Genomic DNA, 21,422 nt, shown 5'->3' on the forward strand with positions numbered 1-21,422 from the left:
ACGCGTTCTCTATTTCTAATGGGACCAGGCAGGGATGTCCACTTTCTCCCCTAATATTTGTCTTATCAATAGAGCCACTGGCTCAGGCACTAAGAGAAGATCCATTGGTTAAAGGGGTAAAAATAGGAGACCGGGAGCATACAGTTTCATTATACGCAGATGATGTGATCCTCACACTATCAGACCCAGAGGAATCTCTTGAAGCGGCAGTAGAAATCATCACAAAATTTGGGTACATTTCACACTACAAATTGAATACCTCCAAGTCACAGGTTCTTCCCATAAATATTTCTGGACATTCGCTTTCATTTATGAAAAGTCGATTCTCTTTTGACTGGCAAGCAGATGGTATAGATTACTTAGGGGTAGTATTGACCTCATCTTATAAGGATCTATACAAACACAATTATATACCAATGTTAAACACTATTCAACTTGAAACTCAGAGAATTACCAAATTTGAGATTTCATGGATAGGACGGATAGCAGCGTTTAAAATGATGCTACTTCCTAAGCTTCTATACCTCTTCCGCACCCTCCCTATCTCAATACCTAAGTCATTTTTTGTTTCTATACAAAAGATTATCTCAAAATTCACTTGGGCTGGGGGTAAACCTAGGACTTCATACACATTATTAACAAAAGAAAGGAAATCGGGAGGGGTTGGCATACCAGACATATACCACTACTATATAGCTTCTCTAATTTCTCCGCTGGTATCATGGTGGAGACTAGACACACACAAACATTGGGTACAAATTGAAAACCACGGAGTTCAACCGTTTAACTTGAAACTGATGATGATGGCAGAATACTGGAAGATACCCATTTCTTCAAAAACATCTCCATTAATTAAAACCTCCCTACATATTTGGTCAAAATTTCACGAGCTTTCAGTACCGAATACTGTTTTAGATAGATATTCATACCCCACGGAATTATTGGAAGTGGCGATTCCAAATTTAAATATGACAGCATGGATCCAAAAGGGTATTTCGGACATCTCCAAAATATGTGTAAATTCCCAAATTTTGCCTTTTGAAAGATTATCTGGTACATATGCCTTTACAGAGACAGATAGATATAAATATATGCAAATTAAACACTTCATAACAACTCAAAGTCAGGAGGAGACTAGGGGTAATACATTTATCTTTCAGATATTCTCACAGCGGAAAAAAGGGCTAAAACATATATATTCTCTTATCGAGGGAAAAAATACGTTTGTTAAGACATACCCATATCGGGAATGGGAACGAGATTTAGGTATTACCTTTGATAATGAGGAGTGGGCCAAGGCGTTAAACTGGATTAACAAATCTCTAAACTGTAGCTCACATTATGAATCGGCAATGAAAACAATATTAAGATGGTATTATACTCCAGAACGGTTAAGTAAAATGTATCCAACATCCTCGAACCTGTGTTGGAGGGGGTGTGGTCAAAAGGGTACTTTACTGCATATTTTATGGGAATGTCCAAGTATTGTAGGGTACTGGGGATTGATATTTAATCTAATGTCTGATATTATAGGAACATCTGTCATAGGATCGCCACAACTGGCCTTGCTATTCATGGAGCTTCGGGTTGTCCCTCCGAGATTCAGAGCTCTGATTTGCAAAATATTAGTTATAGCTAAAATTATTCTGTCCAGATACTGGAAATCCAGCTTCATTCCTTCAATTGAAGAAGTAATATTGGAAATAAATAATACATATTTATATGAGAAGATAGTGGCATATGGTTCATCGGCTCCCCAATCCTTTTCGAAGGTATGGGAGGCATGGAGACTTAACCCCAATTATAAGAACTAACAACCCCAAGTGAAGTGAAGTGTGTTTGGGAGGCTTGGATTAGGAGGACCAAATAGTATTGAGAAAGAAGAGATGACTGAAATCAACCTGAGACAAGAATGTTAAAAATATATGCAAATTGAACATAAATATAAGCTAAACGGGACATCTTAAAGTCAACTTAGTGGAAGAAATGTATGTATATGTGTTGTTTTATGTGTTTTTCAATGCGTCTGGTTGACGAATATATTTTTGAAGTTATGTATGACAGAAATTTGCAATACTATGCTTATGGAATTAATAAGTGTAATGTCATGCTTGTTATATATGAAAAACTTTAATAAAAAGATTGAACCATAAAAAATCACCAATTAGCCCATGATAACCCCGGACTTTAAAAAGGCTCTGCCCTTTCAGTCCTTGCCTGAGCATTGTTGTGTATACCCATGTTAGTCTTAGCAAATGGTCCCTTAGTGTTCTCCTGTTCCCGTTGTCTCCGTGCCCTGCGACCTTTATCCTGTGTCCCGTGCTGTGTTTGTTCATGAGCCTCAGAGTGATGGACTCATGTTGTGCCATCTGTCATGCCTGCTATCTCACACCACGTCTGGTGTCATCTGCCACGCCTAATGTCCGCCACGCGTGGCGTCATCTGCTTTCATGTTCATCTGTGCCTAAGCCTCGGCTACTGTCTGGACTATAAAAGGTACTTTTGTACTAGGACTGTTGTTTTGCCAGCTGCTACTCCGGTGCAGCCTAGTGGGTTCACATACCCACGGATCGTGACACAGGATCAGACGACACAGGGCTGGTATTAGCCCCACAGAGCAGGGAAGAGCAATATGGTCATGGCTGTGGTGTAAGTGCAATTAGTAGTAAGGTGTGGTTGCTCTCACTATTTGGACTCATGCATACTGGTACGGAGCCTATAGGGCAGCGAACAGACCCATTGGACCAACAGGAATGGACGTAGGGCATGTTCACACAGCTTATTTTCAGGCATATTTTGGAGGGTAAAACGCACGTATTACGCTCCGCAATACACTTGAAATATGCTTGCAAACAATTTCCCATTGATTTCAATGGGAAATGCACTGTGTAGTTCATGAGGCGTATTTTGACACTGCTGAATTAAAAAAACGCCTCGTAAAAAAAATATGCCTTGACTCGTATTTTTATGCCTCAAACATATGAAATATGAACATACCCATACAGTGGAGGGATCATGCGCCTCTATGGAAGTCCTATTACGACTCCATATAAAATGGAGCCATAATACGGTAATGCGCATAAGCCCTTAAAGAGGGCACTTTAAAGCAGACTGCAAAATAATTTTCATTCCACCGTATTCTCCAGCTCTCGTTTCCCTCTCAGAGAACGATTAAAATTGGAGAGCAGGAAGTGACTGACAAATGACAGACAGATGGCAGCATAAATTGACTCTCTTCAGATGTATTAGTTGATGTCTGATTATGAGACATTCCTCTATTACATTATAGTGTCATTTGCAAGTCTCATGTGGCCACAATTTTACTAGAGAATTGTTAGCAGTGTATGTAATCGTGTTTAGGTCAACGGAGCCTTTTTGTCGCTGCTTAAAGTGATATTAAATTCCAAAGAGAAGTTAGGCCTAATGAATTATTCAATCAATTAATCAAAGAATATCATTTGCACACCAATGCTGCTTTTAAACAGTACAAACTATGGAGAATATATTTCAGCACATTGAAAATGGATCTAGAAGAATAATTTGACAGCAGAGATCATTTACAATACTGGCTTTTTAGCCAAGAATGGAAAAATATGGAAAGCTCCCTTCTGGAATATTATCCATCTCTGTCCCAAGGTGTGGTTCCTTTTAGATCCGGGCATCTGTAAGGTATCCTATCAGGGCTGGGCACAGTTACCCCGATTGAGCCCTCCCCTCCAAAATCATTGGACAAACAGCCATTCCTGTTTTGTTAAAGGATAACTAAACTTTTCTAAAAATGTCAGTAGTTTTGATTGGTGGCGGTCCGAGCACTGAGACCCCCAACGATCGATAAATTGAAGCGGCAGAGTTGCTCGGGTAAGTGTTGTGGTGCTTCATTTTTGATCGGCTTTTCTTGACCTTCCTCAGAGCGGTGTACGAGCTCAATAGAAAGTCTATGAGTCCGTACGCCACTTGCTTGGCTTTCCGAGGAAAGCTGATCAGAAACAAGACTCTGCCGCTTAGTTTTAGCAATCGGCGGAGGTCTCAGTGCTCGGACCCCCTCCGATCAAAACTTCTGATATGTCACTATGAAATGTTAAAAGATTTTTAAAAGATTAGTTACCCTTTAAGAGTTAGGGCAGCAGGAAGATGTGCTATGTGAGTTTTCCCCTGCTCTCCTGCAGTGCTAAAGCGCTCTGAGTATCGTGGGGGTCCCCGCAGTGTTAAATTCAATAATGAGGATGCGATGGAATATCATAGTGATGTGCGATCACTTTCTATAGTGGAAAAATCCCCTTAAGTAGCATTGTCATGACTTTTATAGTTACCTACAATGTTGTTTTATTGTCAAGTGTTACTGTTGCCACAAAATTGTCCTGTCTTTTAAGGGTACCACCAGTGTTGCTGGTTTTCTCGTCAAGGGTACTGATGCTTAAAGCCTCTCCTGCATAGGAGCTTTGCAGAAGAGAATTCAGGCATTGTACAGCTGCCTCAGCAATGACACTGTCCAATCCGTCCAAAATAGAAGGTAGGAGCAGCACAGTAAGTCTGGACCTCACAACGGTCAATAGGTTGCCAGCCTCCAGGAATCTGACTTGTGGATCCCTGAAATGTAGACAACTCAAAAGAAAAGAGGCAGCACTCCAGATAGGAGGTCTCAAAAAACGGTTTAGCCTTGACAAAGGCTGAATTGAGCAGCTGAAACGTTGCATCCTCTTCACGTATGGGTGAATAAAACCCATTTTTTGAGACCTTCTATTCGGAGTGCTGCCTTTTTTCTTTTGAACTGTCCAATCTGTCGGCAGCATCTCCTACATATAAATGTAAACTTCTGACGGGAGACAAGAACGCCAACAGCATTGGAGGTATTCCCCAAAAAAACCTATTAATGTTCAGAGCCTAGCAATTCAGCTGAGCCATACGCTTATTTAAATAGGAATCTTTCAGTGCTACATCAGCTCTTTCTGTTCTATGGACATGAAAATAGTTTACTCTAAAATCCAAAAGGTCTTGGCAGCACCTTTTACTATTTACAGACAAATGAATTTGGCACCGAAAGCTGTCAGTCTTGAGTCCAATAGTCCACATTCATTAAGAAAGCCATTGCTTTCATGTACTTTGGTTCCTGCAACTGGGTAAATTATATTTGTATGCTGCGTTAAAACCCGACTGTCATGCTCAATTCACTTTTTTCAGTTTGCTGAATATCTAGTTGGTGCTGCGTGCCCTCAAAAATCCACTTTGTCATTGGCAAAGCCAGAAGTTAATATGTTGGAATCTGTCCAATCCAATCTGTACCTGGCAGATACAGTATAATTCTTTGCTATCCTGTTGGTTGGCTATGCTTGCTCAAAGTCCATGGGAGTTACAAACCCATACAAATCCATGGGCACCACAGGACATAAGCAATGGAGTTGTAACTAGCTCTTGTGGTTCGTGTTATGGGAACCCAGAGGAACGCTATATTTGATGATGGTTTATGGATCAGTTGACTTCCCCTTTATATATATGTTATATAAATATATCCCTTACATTTTCTGTTTTGCAGCACAATTTATTAACCAGGCTGGAAATATATAGTGAAGAATGGGTGTTGAATATTATATTTGGAAATACTCCTGTGTTTGCCCATCACAACGACATAAAGGAGAGCTACACAGCTGCACCTTTTCCTGCAGACAGCCTAGGGAATTATTCCGGAGCATCTGGAGAAGAAGCAGATTTATGTGATATATAAACCCAGCCCCGACTTAGATATTCCAGCCTGTTTCTCCCTATCACGCACGGCCCCATTAATTTAGTAACATTGTATTCTCATTGCAGAGATATGGCAGATAAATCCATCTTAATGTGGACCACATCATTTCCTGCAGGCTACAAAGCTTACCCAATGTTTCACTGAACATTTTGTTTTAGTAATTCTCACTGTTACTTTTTAATCATACTGTACTCTCGCATTTTAACCCATTGCACGTCTGGTAGTTTCATACGGCACCGGCTTGCAATGCAGTGTATTGCTGCCCCCTCCAGCACTGCAGAGTTTAGAGCAGTCTCCTGTCTACGAGTTGATCCCTCTATAATTATTTTCCTAATAAAATTGAGAAATCCAGTTAATGTGTCAGATTATGGCTAGTCATATCCTTGCTACTCAGGGTGTTGATGGATTAAGTGCCAGAAACAATTTATGTCATGTGAGTTCTTTGACACATAAGTTTGTTTTGCTTGAGTGTTTGAATAAAGCCTTGACTTCACATCAAAAATAAGATGCAGCTTCCACGGCAGCGCGTTTCGTATAAAATTTGTTTTCCTGGTGTACCAATATTTCTGGGTTTTGGCGTGTCCATCTCTAATGTAGGTGAATGATATTATCAGATTGCTTAAAGGGGTTTTAAGGCACCTCTGGGACCTGCACCCATCTCTAGAACGGGGCCCCTAAACCCTGTTCTAGCTTTGTCTGCTATCACTGACTCACGACCACTTCCTGATATTATGGTCGGGAGTTACGCTGTTTCTGTAACTCTCATAGTAGTGAATAGCAGTTACGGGAGCAGCGTAGCATACGAGCTATGCTGTTTCCGTAACCACCATTCAGTTCTGTGGGGCTTACGAAAACAGCGTAGCTCATCGAGGCTAATGAGACTATAATGAGACTATATGGTGACATAATGAACAGCCTCCTGTTGTAGATAGTGCCACACACCCCACCTGTAGATAGTGCTACACACCCACCTTTGTAGATAGTGCCACACACCCAGTGCCAAACACCCCCCGTAGATAGTGCCGCAACCCCTGTAAATAGTGCCACACAGCCCCCCCATAGATAGTACCACACCCCCCAGTAGATAGTGCCACCCCCCTTGTAGATAGTGCCACACACACATTGCCAAACACCCCCGTAGATAGGGTCACACCCCCCTTGTAGATAATACTACACAGCCCCCCTTGAAGATAGTGCCACACAGCCCCCCCTTGTAGATAGCGACACACAGCCCCCTCCTGTAGCACATTATGGGCCTAATGTCGTGGGCAACCGCTAAGGCTGCTATAGCAGTAGATCCACCACTGGCAGCAGCTGTCAGGGCCGCCATCAGGGGGTACTGGGGGTACTGCAGTGAGGGGCCCGGGCATAAATTAAAAAAAAAGGGCCCGCACTCTGCCGCTGGAATTAATATACTCACGGCAGTGTGGCTCTTACGATTTCATTTCGATGAAAGGAACAGGTCCCATCACGAAGCCGGGGCCCGTTCATTACATCAGAATAAAACCGTAAGGGCCCGCTGGAGAGTGAGATGTGCCTGCCCCTCCTCCTCCACAACAGCGTGACAGCGTGTGGGGAGGAGACATCACAGCAGCGGGAGTTATGAGCTCAGCCTCGGAGGATACGTCCAGCAGCAGCAGTCGTCGTCTTCAGTGAGTACTAAGTTATGTCTGTGTCCGGCTGCTGCTGCCCGGAGCCTCCTGAAAAAATCTCCTCCTGCCCCCATAGAAAGTAAATATCTTACCCACGTCTGTATTATGTTAACACCGCAGCATAGGATTGTATCAGCTCTACGGCTCTTATCTCCCGTCCTGTGTAACATGTGACAATTACCTGTCTTCTCCCTCTGTTTACACAGAACAGGAGAAAAGAGCCGTTGTAGAGCTGATAGTGATACAATCCTATGCTGCAGTGTAAACTAATACAGACGTGGGGAAGAGTTTTGCTTTCTATGGGGAGGGGGTAGAGTTAGATGATAATGGGGGCAGGGAGATGATAATGGGGGCAGGGAGATGATAATGGGGGCAGGGCAATGATAATGGGGGCAGGGAGATGATAATGGGGCAGGGAGATGATAATGGGGGCAAGGAGATGATAATGGGGGCAGGGAGATGATAATGGGGGCAAGGAGATGATAATGGGGGCAGGGAGATGATAATGGGGGCAGGGAGATGATAATGGGGGCAGGGCAATGATAATGGGGGCAGGGAGATGATAATGGGGCAGGGAGATGATAATGGGGGCAAGGAGATGATAATGGGGGCAGGGAGATGATAATGGGGGCAAGGAGATGATAATGGGGGCAGGGAGATGATAATGGGGGCAGGGAGATGATAATGGGGGCAGGGAGATGATAATGGGAGCAGGGAGATGATAATGGGGGCAGGGCAATGATAATGGGGGCAGGGAGATGATAATGGGGCAGGGAGATGATAATGGGGGCAGGGAGATGATAATGGGGCAGGGAGATGATAATGGGGGCAGGGAGATGATAATGGGGCAGGGAGATGATAATGGGGGCAGGGCAATGATAATGGGGGCAGGGAGATGATAATGGGGCAGGGAGATGATAATGGGGCAGGGCAATGATAATGGAGGCAGGGAGATGATAATGGGGGCAGGGAGATGATAATGGGAGCAGGGAGATGATAATGGGGGCAGGGAGATGATAATGGGGCAGGGAGATGATAATGGGAGCAGGGAGATGATAATGGGAGCAGGGAGATGATAATGGGGCAGGGAGATGATAATGGGGCAGGGAGATGATAATGGGGGCAGGGAGATGATAATGGGGCAGGGAGATGATAATGGGAGCAGGGAGATGATAATGGGGGCAGGGCAATGATAATGGGGGCAGGGAGATGATAATGGGGCAGGGCAATGATAATGGGGGCAGGGAGATGATAATGGGAGCAGGGAGATGATAATGGGGGCAGGGAGATGATAATGGGGCAGGGAGATGATAATGGGAGCAGGGAGATGATAATGGGGGCAGGGAGATGATAATGGGAGCAGGGAGATGATAATGGGGGCAGGGAGATGATAATGGGGCAGGGAGATGATAATGGGGCAAGGCAATGATAATGGGGGCAGGGAGATGATAATGGGAGCAGGGAGATGATAATGGGAGCAGGAGATGATAATGGGGGCAGGGAGATGATAATGGGGGCAGGGAGATGATAATGGGGGCAGGGAGATGATAATGGGGGCAGGGAGATGATAATGGGGCAGGGAGATGATAATGGGGCTGGGAGATGATAATGGGGCAGGGAGAAGATAATGGGGCAGGGAGATGGCATTGGGTAAGGAGGGAAATGATGCTAGAGTGGGAAGGAGATAATAATGGAGGGAGGATGGCACTTGAGTAGGGATGCACGATGCATCAAAACTTCGATACTGTTTCGATACGGTGCACCCCCAAACGGTTCGATACCGTTATTTCATGTATTTCGATACTAAGCTGTGCGGCCGCACAGCTCAATATTGTAATACATAAATGTATGAGAGCGGAGCTGCAGCTGTGTAATACAGTCACGGCCCTGCTCCGGAGTCCTGACATGTGCGCGCCGCCAGGATTATGTGATGCGGCCAGCGCTGCACTAATGAGCGACGGCACTGAAAACAGAACATGGCGGGCGCACTACAAAACACCCCCACATGTTCTGTCTTCAGTGCCTGAACCGCCGCTCATTAGTGCAGCGCCGCCCGCATCACCTCGTGCTAACCGCGTGCGGGGCGGGGCAATGGTTGTATTACACAGCCGCAGTCCCACTCTATAAAGGCAGAGATCAAAGAAACCTCTCATCTCCGCCGCTATTCCCCTGAATGCTGCGATCAAAGCTGACTGCAGCATTCAGGGGAAAATAAGAAGGGGGGATACCCCTTGGATCACGTCACAGGAATCCCTGTGACGCGATTGAGGGACATACCATATATGGGCAGACAGCCCAGGGTCCAATGAAGGACCCCAGGGCTGTCTTACCATATTTCCTGTTAGGGCATACTCAGGTCTGTCCTAACAACTGCCTGTGTACTATCCGTATATAGATATATACCAGTACATTAAAGTTTGAAAAATAAAGTAAAAACATAAAGTAATGTTAAATAAAATAAAAATACACATACACCTTTTTTACAAAACACATTAAAATAAGTCTCAATACATAAAATATACACATTCGACATCGGCGCGGCCGTAATAACCTGCACAACAATTTTTTTGAGTCATTTATGATGTGTACGCTGTAAAAAATAAAATAAAAACTTCTTTCACTTAATAATGTGGGGCACGAGGTGTGCTGAATTTAACCTCCATGTGCCTCACATTAATAGTAATTAACCCCATCATGTACCTTACACATTAACCCATTATAATTGAGGAACATGATGGGGTTAATTACTATTAATGTGAGGCACATGGAGGTTAAATTTACCATCACACCTCACGCCTCACATAAGAAATGGAAGAACTGTTTTTTTTTTTTATTACTGTTGGCAAAGTATCGCTTTGTTATCGAAATCGCAATACTACCCAAAGCATCGGTACCGAAGTCCAAATTCTGGTATCGCGACATCCCTCCACTGGAGGAGGCATTATACAATAGGGGGGGGGGGTAATAATTGGGTGAAAAGTGATGATATCTGAAGGGAGGGGAGAAATTATACATGGGGAGGGGTAGAGGAAGGAGAGTGTACCTGGGTAGGGGGAGAAAGCTTATACCGGAGGCATAGTTAGCAACAGTCCTGAATTTGCAGGGACTGTCCTGAATCTACAGAGGCAGTCCCGGCAAATTACTGTCCCAGACGTGTCTCAGCCACTACCATATTCAATTGTATCTGCGTCCACAGGATGCAGATACAATTGAATACTATGGCAGAGAAGGAAAGTATCAGCTTCCTGCTCTGCCATTCACCCATCCAGGAGCGGAATCCCCGGCCAGAGAGTTGCCGACACTCTGGCCGGGGATTCCTCTCCTAGAGGTAGCCCCTGAGGTCACTGTCCATATATGGACAGTGAGGTCAGGGTCTCCTCCTGGACTGGAATCCCCTGTAGAGAGTGCCACACACTCCCCTGTAGTTAGTGCCGAACATACCCCCTGTAGATAGCGCCACACACACACTCCCCTGTAGATAGTGCCACACACTGCCCCCTGTAGATAGCACCACACAATCCCATGTAGATAGCGCCACACAATCCCATGTAGATAGCGCCACACCCACCCTGTAGATAGCGCCACACACCCCCCCTGTAGATAGCGCCACACCAACCCCTGCAGATAGCACCACACACAGCCCCCTGCAGATAGCGCCACACACAGCACTGTACATAGCGCTACACACACCCGCCTGTACATAGCGCCACACACCCCAGTACATAGTGCCACACACACCCCTGTAGATAGTGCCACACACCCCCCTGTAGATAGTGCCACACACCTCCCCTGTAGATAGTGCCACACACAGCCCCCTGTAGATAGTGCCACACACAGCCCCCTGTAGATAGCGCCACACACAGCCCCCTGTAGATAGCGCCACACACAACCCCTGTAAATAGCGCTCCACACCCCCTGTAGATAGCGCCACACACTCCCCCTGTAGATAGTGCCACACACTCCCCCCTGTAGATAGTGCCACACAACCCCCTGTAGATAGTGCCACACACACCCCCCTGTAGATAGTGCCACACACACCCCCCTGTAGATAGTGCCCCCCCCTGTATATAGTGCCACACACCCACCCCCTGTAGATAGTGCCACACACCCCCCTGTAGATAGTGCTACACACAACCCCCTGTAAATAGCTCCACACACAGCCCCCCTGTAAATAGCTCCACACACAGCCCCCCTGTAAATAGCTCCACACACACTCCCCTGTAGATAAAAGTCTAAATGCTAAACTCTGGCCACAGGTAGGGGTCTGGTGGAAAGGTGTCTGAATTACCTAACATGTCTGGTCTAGGATCTGAATTTTTTTCTGGTTTGTTTTCTGAATTAATTTTGTTGTGTGGTTTTTACACAGATAACGCGTGTGCAGCGTGTGAAGAGAATGCAAAAGCATCATCCAGGCATGCCCGTGGCGGCGGGAGATCTTAGGGACTACATTTTGGTGAGTGACTCTGCTGTGTATAGGGCTTCAGTGCAATGATTTTTGTTTATATTGCCCTCCTCTATATACACACACACACACACACACACACACACACTTTCACTTTTTGCCCCCCACAGAGCCGCTGTCTCTTGTCTCTTCCCTGTCACTCCACAGAGCACCTGTGAGGTTCCGTCTCCCTCCTGGCTACCACTGCTACCTCCTGTCTCTGCCCTGCTCCTCCAAAGAGTTTTCTTTTTAATGTGCCCTACCTCCCGCCCCTTTACATTTCACCCCCCCCTCCTAATAACGAGGGGGGCGGGGGCCCAGACTCATTGGCAGTATGGGGCCCAGAAATTCCTGATGGCAGCCCTGGCAGCTATACCAAAGAACATCTGGTCAGTAGCGGCACTGCGGTGCCCCACCTTCCTTCCCTCCTAGTTGTGCCTGGAGCATATGCCCCCCCTGCCCCGCCCCACCCCCCCTAGCTATGCTCCTGGTTATTTTCTGATGATAGATTCCCTGTAAAACTGTCTTGATTTCCAAAAAGTGGTTCCATCTAGGAAGAATTACCTTGTCAATGTTGGCAGTATTTCAACCTGTCATTAGCCAGGAGCATTTACATGACCTCTCACCAGGACTCTATTTTCCTCTTCCTCCACAGACAGTGACAGTGCTACTCATACTTACAAATTTGTAAGTAATTTGGGCCGTAAAAAAAGGGTTGCATGAGATTATAAAAACATGGGCAATTCTTGTCAGAAACAGCGCCACTCTTATCCATGGGCTGTGTCTTGTATCGCACGTCAAGTAAATAGGACTGGTCTACAATACCGGACATGGAGAAGAATAATGCGGTTTCTGGAAGAATCAGAAGTTTCTGGAGGATCAGAATATCTATTAAAAATAAGGCACAGGCCAGCAGTTAAATAGGGTTGAAAAACACTTTATGATTAGACAGGTTTCCTGAGTTCTCGAAGTTGGAATTGTAGAATAGGCTGAAAACGTGAACCGGTCTAAGGCCCTATTCAGACCACAGGGATAATCGGCCTTGTGACAACCGTTTTTTTTAGCGTCCGTCACGCTGCATTAAAATCAATGAATGTCTATGGGGCTATTCACATAGCTGTTTTATTTTTTTAACGGCCCGGTGAACAGCCCGGGAAAAGATAGGACACGTCCTATTTTTGCTCTTTTTCCCAGATCCCTCAATAGACTGAACTCTATGAGAGATCAGTGAAAACAGGGTCCTGCACAGGTGCAAATCAGCCATTTTTTTTATGCCCGATTTTACACCCAGTCATGTGAATAAAGCCTAAGGTTCAGTTCACACTTTGCGTAATCCGCAGCAAATACAGTAGCAGCAAAGTGGAATAGATGAAACAAATCTCATCCACATGCTGCATATATATTGCATATATATTGAGCTCAGAAATTGACCTGCCGTGCAAAATTTTATTCCGCAGCATGTCAATTGTATTTGCGGAAACTCTGCTTATTTGTTGTTTGTTTTCCCCGTTGAATTCTATGGGGCGGCTAATCCCGCAAAAAATAGCTGTTGTTGCGCTTTTTGGGGCAGGTTCACTGCGATCCCGCTGCAAAAAACGCAATACTTAATAAAAAATACTTACCCAGAAGTGTGTGTTCCTCCTTCCAGCATGGCCTCCTGGGATGACGTTTCATTCCAAGTGACCACTGCAGCCAATCACAGGTTATATCGGTGGTCACATGGGATGAAACCATCCTCCCAGGAGGCCGACCTGCTAGCGGGCCGGTTAAGTGCTGTAGTTTTCCACAGCGGACATTCCGGGCGAAAAACTGCACCACAGTTTGGTGTGCTTTTTCGCCCGGAATCCCAGCGGTGCACAGGGCGGATACACTGTGTGCTTTTATGCAGCGTATCCGCCCCGTGCGAATACGGCCTAATAGTTATACTGCTGTTTGCTACATTTGTGTCTAATCTAGACAATGTACCGTGAGCCAAACACATCTACAATACAAATTTGTCTTCTGTCCTGTCTTTTTTCACCATGTGTTACTGCTAATGAAATGTACGAGCCCAGAGTCTGGGGTATTTAGCTCACCGAGGATTTGAGCGTTAATAAGATGTTTAGGGTTTAATTCACCATGCTTTTATTTGGATTTAAGGTCTTCCATGAAATTATCTTTTGATTAAAAAGAAGCTCCAGCAGACACATGGAAATCATAATAATCAACCTCTAACATAGCCTACATTATAACAAAGTTCTTACATCCCCCCCATGCCCCCTCTAACTTGCAATCTACGATCTCGACTGTAAAAATCACTGCCTGCATGAGCTCTGGTAACTTCATGTACCTTGTCTAGAGATCACATAGGAAGGTGACTAGATCACATATAGCGAAAGCTATAGTTATATAGATCATTTCAAATTGTGAGCAGGATGCTGGAGATTCACAGGTGTAGATATAAAGCACAAACATGCACAGGAGAGGCTGCAAACTGTGTCCTGTGCAGCAGCATTCATGTCACAGGCAGAATGAATACTCCAGCAAACAGCAGGGAAGGACAGAGATAAATGGTTGGCAATAGGTTTATTTCATCTACAAGAAACAAGATGCAGCCTGGAAGAGATTTACTGACAACCTCTTAAATTATTTCCTATATTGGTGACCACACAGTCTATACATATAGATCTAAGAGCTGTCACTGGTATTAATTCCCTAGAGCATGGTTGATTCAAAAAATAATTATAAGCAATAGTCAAATTTCTACATGTCACTAACGGATCACTGACCGCATCGTTACCATTCATATGTCATAGGAAATTTGCAATTCAACTTTGTGTTATTCTGTCCTCATTTTACCTTTCCATTTTTTAGCCTGAGGGTTAAATAAGATAATTTCACATGAAAATGAAGGCTTAATGATTAATGACTGAAGCATATGAAGGACATATTTGTATTCTTTGCTTCATTAGGCAGGTAGGGAGGGTTCCAATCTGATCCAACTGTGCTCTGAATTCACCATAAGTTATTAGCAACACTTGCAAACTTAAATCGCGGAAGAGGTAATAGGTGCAAGAAATCCACCAGTCCAACAATCATTAAAAGTAAACTAGAGAAAAACTTTGTTAGCATTTAGCAGACAACGATCTTGATAAAGGTCACCAGGAATGCTATTTTTTTCAAGCTACTGTACACATTTGTAGGTACAGAAAAATAATAATAGCCAGTGAAATAATATAAAAAAACAATACATTTTGACATTCATTGAATGTATCCACAACATAAATTAGATAATATAAATAAAGAGTTCATAAATATTATTTTTGTATAGGTAAGGCCTCATGCACAGACGTCCACAGAGTGTTACCCGCGTGGCCGTCCGCAATCACAGACCGTGCACTTACAAGATGTGCATTGAACAAAGTAGACCGGACCGAAAATGCAGCCCGTAAAATGACTTGTCCTATCTTTTTGGGGTCCGGGCTCCCGGCCAATGCACGGACTGTGGAAACCACGGTCGGGTGCATTGGCCCATAGAATAGAATGTGTCCTATACTATACACAATTGCGGCTCCGCAATTGTGTATAGTATGCTTACCGTAATGCACGGTCGTCTGTATGAGGGCTAAAGATTCTGTGGTATCAACCATAGTGGTTCATAAGTGTCAGTCAAAAATTATCCTAAAAGATTATTGGCTTAAAAGCTCTGCACAATACATTTGCACAAGCAATTTTTTATTGCACCAATGCAAAAATAAAATGAAGGTGGTACAGCAACTTTGTAATTAGTCTTGATTAGAAATATCTGACTGTTTTGTGTCTACAGCTCCTATGCAGATCTAGGTGTCTGGTAACAGAATTCAAACAAACGCTTTGTAGTCTAATCCAGCAGTCATACTCCCTTGTATTTGTCCCCTACTTTTTTTCGATCTAACAAAAAGTGGGAGACAGATGGAAGGGAGTATGACTGCAGCAGGATCAGACTACACAGGGTTTGTTTGTGGTCTGTTTTCATGGAGACACATAGATCTACATAGAAGCTGTAGACACAAAACTTATTTTTGATCAAAACTTTTTGGCATTTTTCATTTTAGATGCATTAGTACAATTTAAAAAAAAAGTTGTTAATGTGTACTTAAGAAGTATTTGAAGAGAACTATTCCCTATCCCATACAGCTGATTGCACCATGTTATAGGCGCTGCTGCACAGACCCTGGGGCACTTTGAACTACCTGTCTAGCCTCTGCCGTTCTGGAGATATCGGTGCCGTTATTATTTGCGTCTGATATGTAAATTAGCCCCAATGCTGTCAGTGGGGCGTTCCGGGAAATGGAAATGACACTGCCCAATCATCTGCGGACAGTATCAAAGCGGCGTCTGCTGTGTGATCTCTCTCGTGAGATCACACAGTCTTCTCATCAATGGCTGACAGGACCTGGGTAGTGAAAGGTTCAAAGGTTCTCTTTAAACCATACAGTTACTAGTCAATATTTTTCATAGGCATCATTGTAATAAATAATAATAGTAATAATTATTATTATAATAATGACCTTTATTTATATAGAGGCAACTCATTCTGCAGCACATTACAATGAGCGGAGGCAATACATATAAAATGACAATAATGAGAAAAGGTGGACATCAACAAAGAATGAGTCAAAGGGAGTAATGGCCCTCCCTGTAGGAGCTTACAATCTAAGCGAGGATGCGGCTGGGAGTAAATCCATAGGTATAAAATGTTAAGATTGTCCAGGGTCCCAGCCACTCGTATTGACAATAGGTGAATATAAATAAAGCTACATGGACCAGTAACTAAGCCAACACATACAAAAGGTACCGTCATGCAATAAGGGCAGCAGAGTGGAGTGAAGAGCTGTGCAAGAACCATAAGCTGCGGTTGCAGCTATGATGTGACATAAGACTCCTTGAAGAAACACGTTTCACCCCCAGCATTTAGGACTACGTTGGTTGCATGTGTCCCTGTTGCCAGCCAAGCTAACGTGTCCACACTTGCAGCACCTCTCAATCTTCTTCACACACAAACAACCCTTCAATGATAGTGTGGGTGTAAAAATCATATGACCAGTTTTATACGGTATGGAGCAGAAAAAAAACCAAAGTGGTGTTGGTTTATTCTATCACATCTCTCCATCCCAGGGCAGGAAGGCCATAAGCTTGTCAAGGGCTACATGGTGATGCTCCTATCTGCATCTCTGCTTACACTTTCATTGCAGCACTATAAGCAATATGTAGTATTTCCATTGACGTCTCTTGAATTTACTTGACCTGTCATAGAAAGTAAGGCACATTGATTTTGGTTGTTTACTTCCACAGTACTGCCCCCTCTATACCAACAAAATTCACTTCAGCTTGTCACGTTTACCTTCTACCTGGTACCATTATCTAAAGTGTACTTGTAACGTCCACAGCCGCGGACAGTCCTTCTTACATGCCCCCTGACGGCCGCGGCCATGGACGAGTGAGTGCCGGGTGTCATCTCCCTCCTGAGAGGTGCCGGCACTCACTTCCGCATAGCTAAACTGGATCCCGTAGGGTGCGCGCGTCAAGCTCGCATCCCACCTTAAAGGGCTAGTGCACACACATGAGTAAAATCTGTAATTAGCCCATTATCACCCTGGACTATGAAAAGGGCTCTGCCCTTTTACTCATTGCCTTAGTGTTGTAGTGTTTAACCATGTTTGTCTTAGCAAATGGTCCCTTAGTGTTATACTGTTCCTGTTGTTCCCGTGCCCTGCAACTTGTATCCTGTATCCCGTGCTATATTTGTTCCTGTGCCTTAGCGTGTTGGACTCATGTTGTGTGATCTGTTACGCCTGCTTATATACACCACTTATGGTATCTGCAAGTTAATAATAATAATAATAATAATAATAATAACCTTTATTTATATAGTGCCAACATATTACGCGGCACTTTACAACGAAGAGGGAACATGAAACAGACAATATCAGACATTACATAGTGAAAAAGCTCATTTACAATTCAAACAAGAGGAGTGAGGACCCTGCTCGCAAGAGCTTACAATCTATGAGGAAATAAAGGAGACACAAAGTGTAACAGTGTTTGTTCTGTACAATGGTCCGGCCATTTTTATACACATGCGGTGGTAACATAAAGCTGCATGAGCCGGTCACCAGCCAGTATCCGTATATGACGGACATGAAGAGAAGGAGTGTGAGGGAATCTTATTCTGATGACTAATCTAAAAGGGAGGCCAGGGAAAGGAGTCAGATTAGGGGATGTTATAGGCCTGTCTAAATAGATGTGTTTTCAGGGCACGTTTAAAACTGTGGATATTGGGAATTAATCTGATTGTCTGGGGTAGCGCATTCCAGAGGACTGGTGCAGCACGAGAAAAATCTTGGAGACAGGAGTGGGAAGTTTGGATTATGGAGGATTTTAATCTAAGGTCATTGGCAGAACGTAGAGCCCGAGTAGGGTGGTAGACAGATGAGGGAAGAGATGTAAGGTGGTGCAGCACTGGGGAGAGCTTTGTGAGTGATAGTAATCAGTTAGAATTTTATTCTGAAGGGGATGGACAACCAGTGCAGTGATTGGCACAGGGTAGAGGCGTTGGTGTAGCGGTTGGTCATAAAGATGAGCCTGGCTACTGAATTAAGGATAGATTGCAGAGGGGAGAGTTTAGTGAGGGGAAGACCGACTATTAATGAGTTACAGTAGTCAAGACAAGAGTGAATCAGAGCAACAATGAGAGTTTTGGCTGTTTCCTCAGTAAGAAAAGGGCGGATTCTGGAGATGTTTTTAAGGTGAAAATTACAGGAGCGTGAAAGTGATTGAATGTGAGGAGTAAAGGAAAGATCTGAGTCAAAAATAACCCCGAGACAGCGGGCATGCTGCTTAGGAGTGATGGTAGTGCCACACACTTATATGGAGACATCAGGTTTAGAGAGGTTAGTAGATGGTGGGAACACAAGGAGTTCAGTTTTAGAAAGATTCAGTTTCAGATAAAGTTCATCTGTGCCGAGACTCTGTTAATGTCTGGACTATCAAAGGTACTCTTGTACTAGGACTGTTGTTTGGCCAGCTGCTACTCCGCTCTAGCGGTGCAGCCTAGTGGGTCCACAAACCCACGGATTGTGAAATTACTTACATTTTAGGACTCAAAAACAGAAACATTTGATATTATAGGAACAGTGCCAGAATGACACAAATGTTAGCTTATCATATAAATATGTTATGTACAAGTACTGGAATTGAAAAAGCACTGCAAAACCAATACCACTTAGTAAATCTAAAAATGCACAATTATGGACAAAAACGGTGTCCTAGAATTTGGATCTTTATTCCTTTATCCCCTGGGCTGGAACACAGCACAAGTTGCAGTGACACTGAATTATCTACCCAACTTGGTGGCTCATCCAATGGGAATTAAAAAAATATTGCAAGGTTGCATTTTGTATAAGTCATACATTACTTGGAAGTTTGTTTTATTGTATTTTGAATCAATCAATCTTTGTATGTTGAATCATAGAACTTGGCGATATGTATGTAATTTCAGGTTTACAAACACTGATCCAGCATTGACAATCTGCAAAGGAAACCAAAGATGAACCTTGATAAGCTCAATGACTTCAATGAAATAGAGATCCTGATAATGCCTTCAATGGGAAAGTGAAACGTTGCTTCTACATTAGGTGAATAAATGTTTTTAATTTTTTTTATACTTATTTGGAGTGCTGCCTCTTCCCTTCAACTGTGGGTTGTCTGCTGTTTACCATCCCTTTATATTAGAAAGACTCCATAAATATAAGTCGATCTAAAGTGGTGGGAATCCCAGCAATTAGCTGTGAAGAATCCTGGCTGCAAGTAATTAAATCCTCTGCAGTGCCACCTCAGGACAAATAAAGTATTACACAGTCTCAGTTAAAATCATTGCTCTAGCTGTGCAATGTATGGACATTCAGAGTCCTCGAGAGTGATATATGCACCTTGTAGCCAGTCTCCACTTCAGTTAAGTGATAAAAGTTCTGAATGGGGACCCCTTCTATTAAATAAGGGCATTTAAAAAAAAAATCGAGGGCGTATCGAGTGTCAGTGAGCTATAAGAGTTATGAAAGACTGAAAATGAGTGTGTGCACCCTTATGTCATGAATCTCCTGTTCACACAGAGCTTTTTGCAGGCAGAAAAAAATCTGACTCAGAATTCCTTCAGGAAAAAGAGCTCCGCAGGTTTTTTCTGCCTCCCATTGATTTCAATAGGAGGTCAGAGTCGGAACCGCGGCAAGAAAGTACAGGCCGTTTATTTTTTTCCGCGAGCGAGTAAAAGCCGCCTAGGAAAAAAAAAAACTCTGCCTCCCATTGAAATCAATGGGCAATTTCTGCCATTTTTTGGTGCTGATTCTGAAGCGTTCTCCGCATCAATATCAGTGCCAGAAAACTGTGAACAGGGCCTATGAGGTGTGACAGAATATTTCCAATAATCAATAACTCGAAATATTCACTGTAACCCAGAATATTTAGCCAGAAGCCTGATTCGCCTGGTCTTTGCTATGCTTTGACAACATAAGGTAGCAGAAACCTTTAAACATGATTATAAAGTAGTGAGAAATTCAGTCATTGCATATCATTTTCCAAATGCACATGTGAATAAAGATTTGCATAATGCACTTCAAATGACATTATACAACCTAATAAATTATTCTCAATGTTAATTACATATGTAATTGTTTTTCAGATTAGGCGCCCAGATCTCTCATGCTGCTGATTCCTGAAAGCTGTGTAAATATTTGAGGCCACTAGAGGGACTTGTACAATCAGGACTCCTTTCCAATGCTGTATTCACGTTTAAATGTTATATATCCAACTGTTATGAAAGAAAGTACCTAAAAAAAACATAAGATATAGAATGATATAGATGATTACATAGATAGATAGATAGATAGATAGATAGATAGATAGATAGATAGATAGATAGATAGATAGATAGATAGATAGATAGATAGATAGATAGATAGATAGATAGATAGATATGAGATAGATAGATAGATAGATAGATAGATAGATAGATAGATAGATAGATAGATAGATAGATAGATAGATAGATAGATAGATAGATAGATAGATAGATAGATAGATAGATAGATAGAAGATGAGAGATAGATAGATAGATAGATAGATAGATAGATAGATAGATAGATAGATAGATAGATAGATAGATAGATAGATAGATAGATAGATAGATAGATAGATAGATAGATAGATAGATAGTCCATTAGATGTAGATCTTATATACCAGAGAAAATTAGCAATACTGCAATAGATGGCACCTTAGGATACCAGAAAGACGCTTCTCACTTGGTCCCTCAGATATGGCCTATTTTGCATAATTGTATTATTTTTTATATTTACACCTTTCTTGTGCTGATATATGCATAACTAATTTTGCCTATTCTTCACTAGCACCTTATGTATATTTATGAGTGGTATGTAGTTTGTTATTTTGGATATATATATATTTTTTCACGTTTTGCTTTATATAACTTAATATTAATATTTTTTTTAATTTATTATTATATACAGATGAGATTTTTTTCACTAATATATTATTTATTTATTTTTTATTTTTTAT

The 21,422-nt window shown here is 43.0% G+C and overlaps 1 long non-coding RNA gene across 1 annotated transcript in view; it reads left to right on the forward strand.

Moving 5' to 3' along the window:
* LOC142743568 (uncharacterized) overlaps positions 1-20,777 on the forward strand; it is a 52,491-nt gene extending 31,714 nt beyond the window's left edge. The window contains exons 2-4 of the long non-coding RNA XR_012881585.1: positions 11,759-11,845; positions 19,353-19,488; positions 20,529-20,777. This is a non-coding gene — a long non-coding RNA (uncharacterized LOC142743568). The remainder of the gene's footprint in view (positions 1-11,758; positions 11,846-19,352; positions 19,489-20,528) is intronic.
* The last annotated feature ends 645 nt before the right edge of the window (positions 20,778-21,422 follow it).

Source organism: Rhinoderma darwinii, chromosome 2 (assembly GCF_050947455.1).
Source record: "Rhinoderma darwinii isolate aRhiDar2 chromosome 2, aRhiDar2.hap1, whole genome shotgun sequence".
NCBI classification, from domain to species: Eukaryota; Metazoa; Chordata; class Amphibia; order Anura; family Rhinodermatidae; genus Rhinoderma; species Rhinoderma darwinii.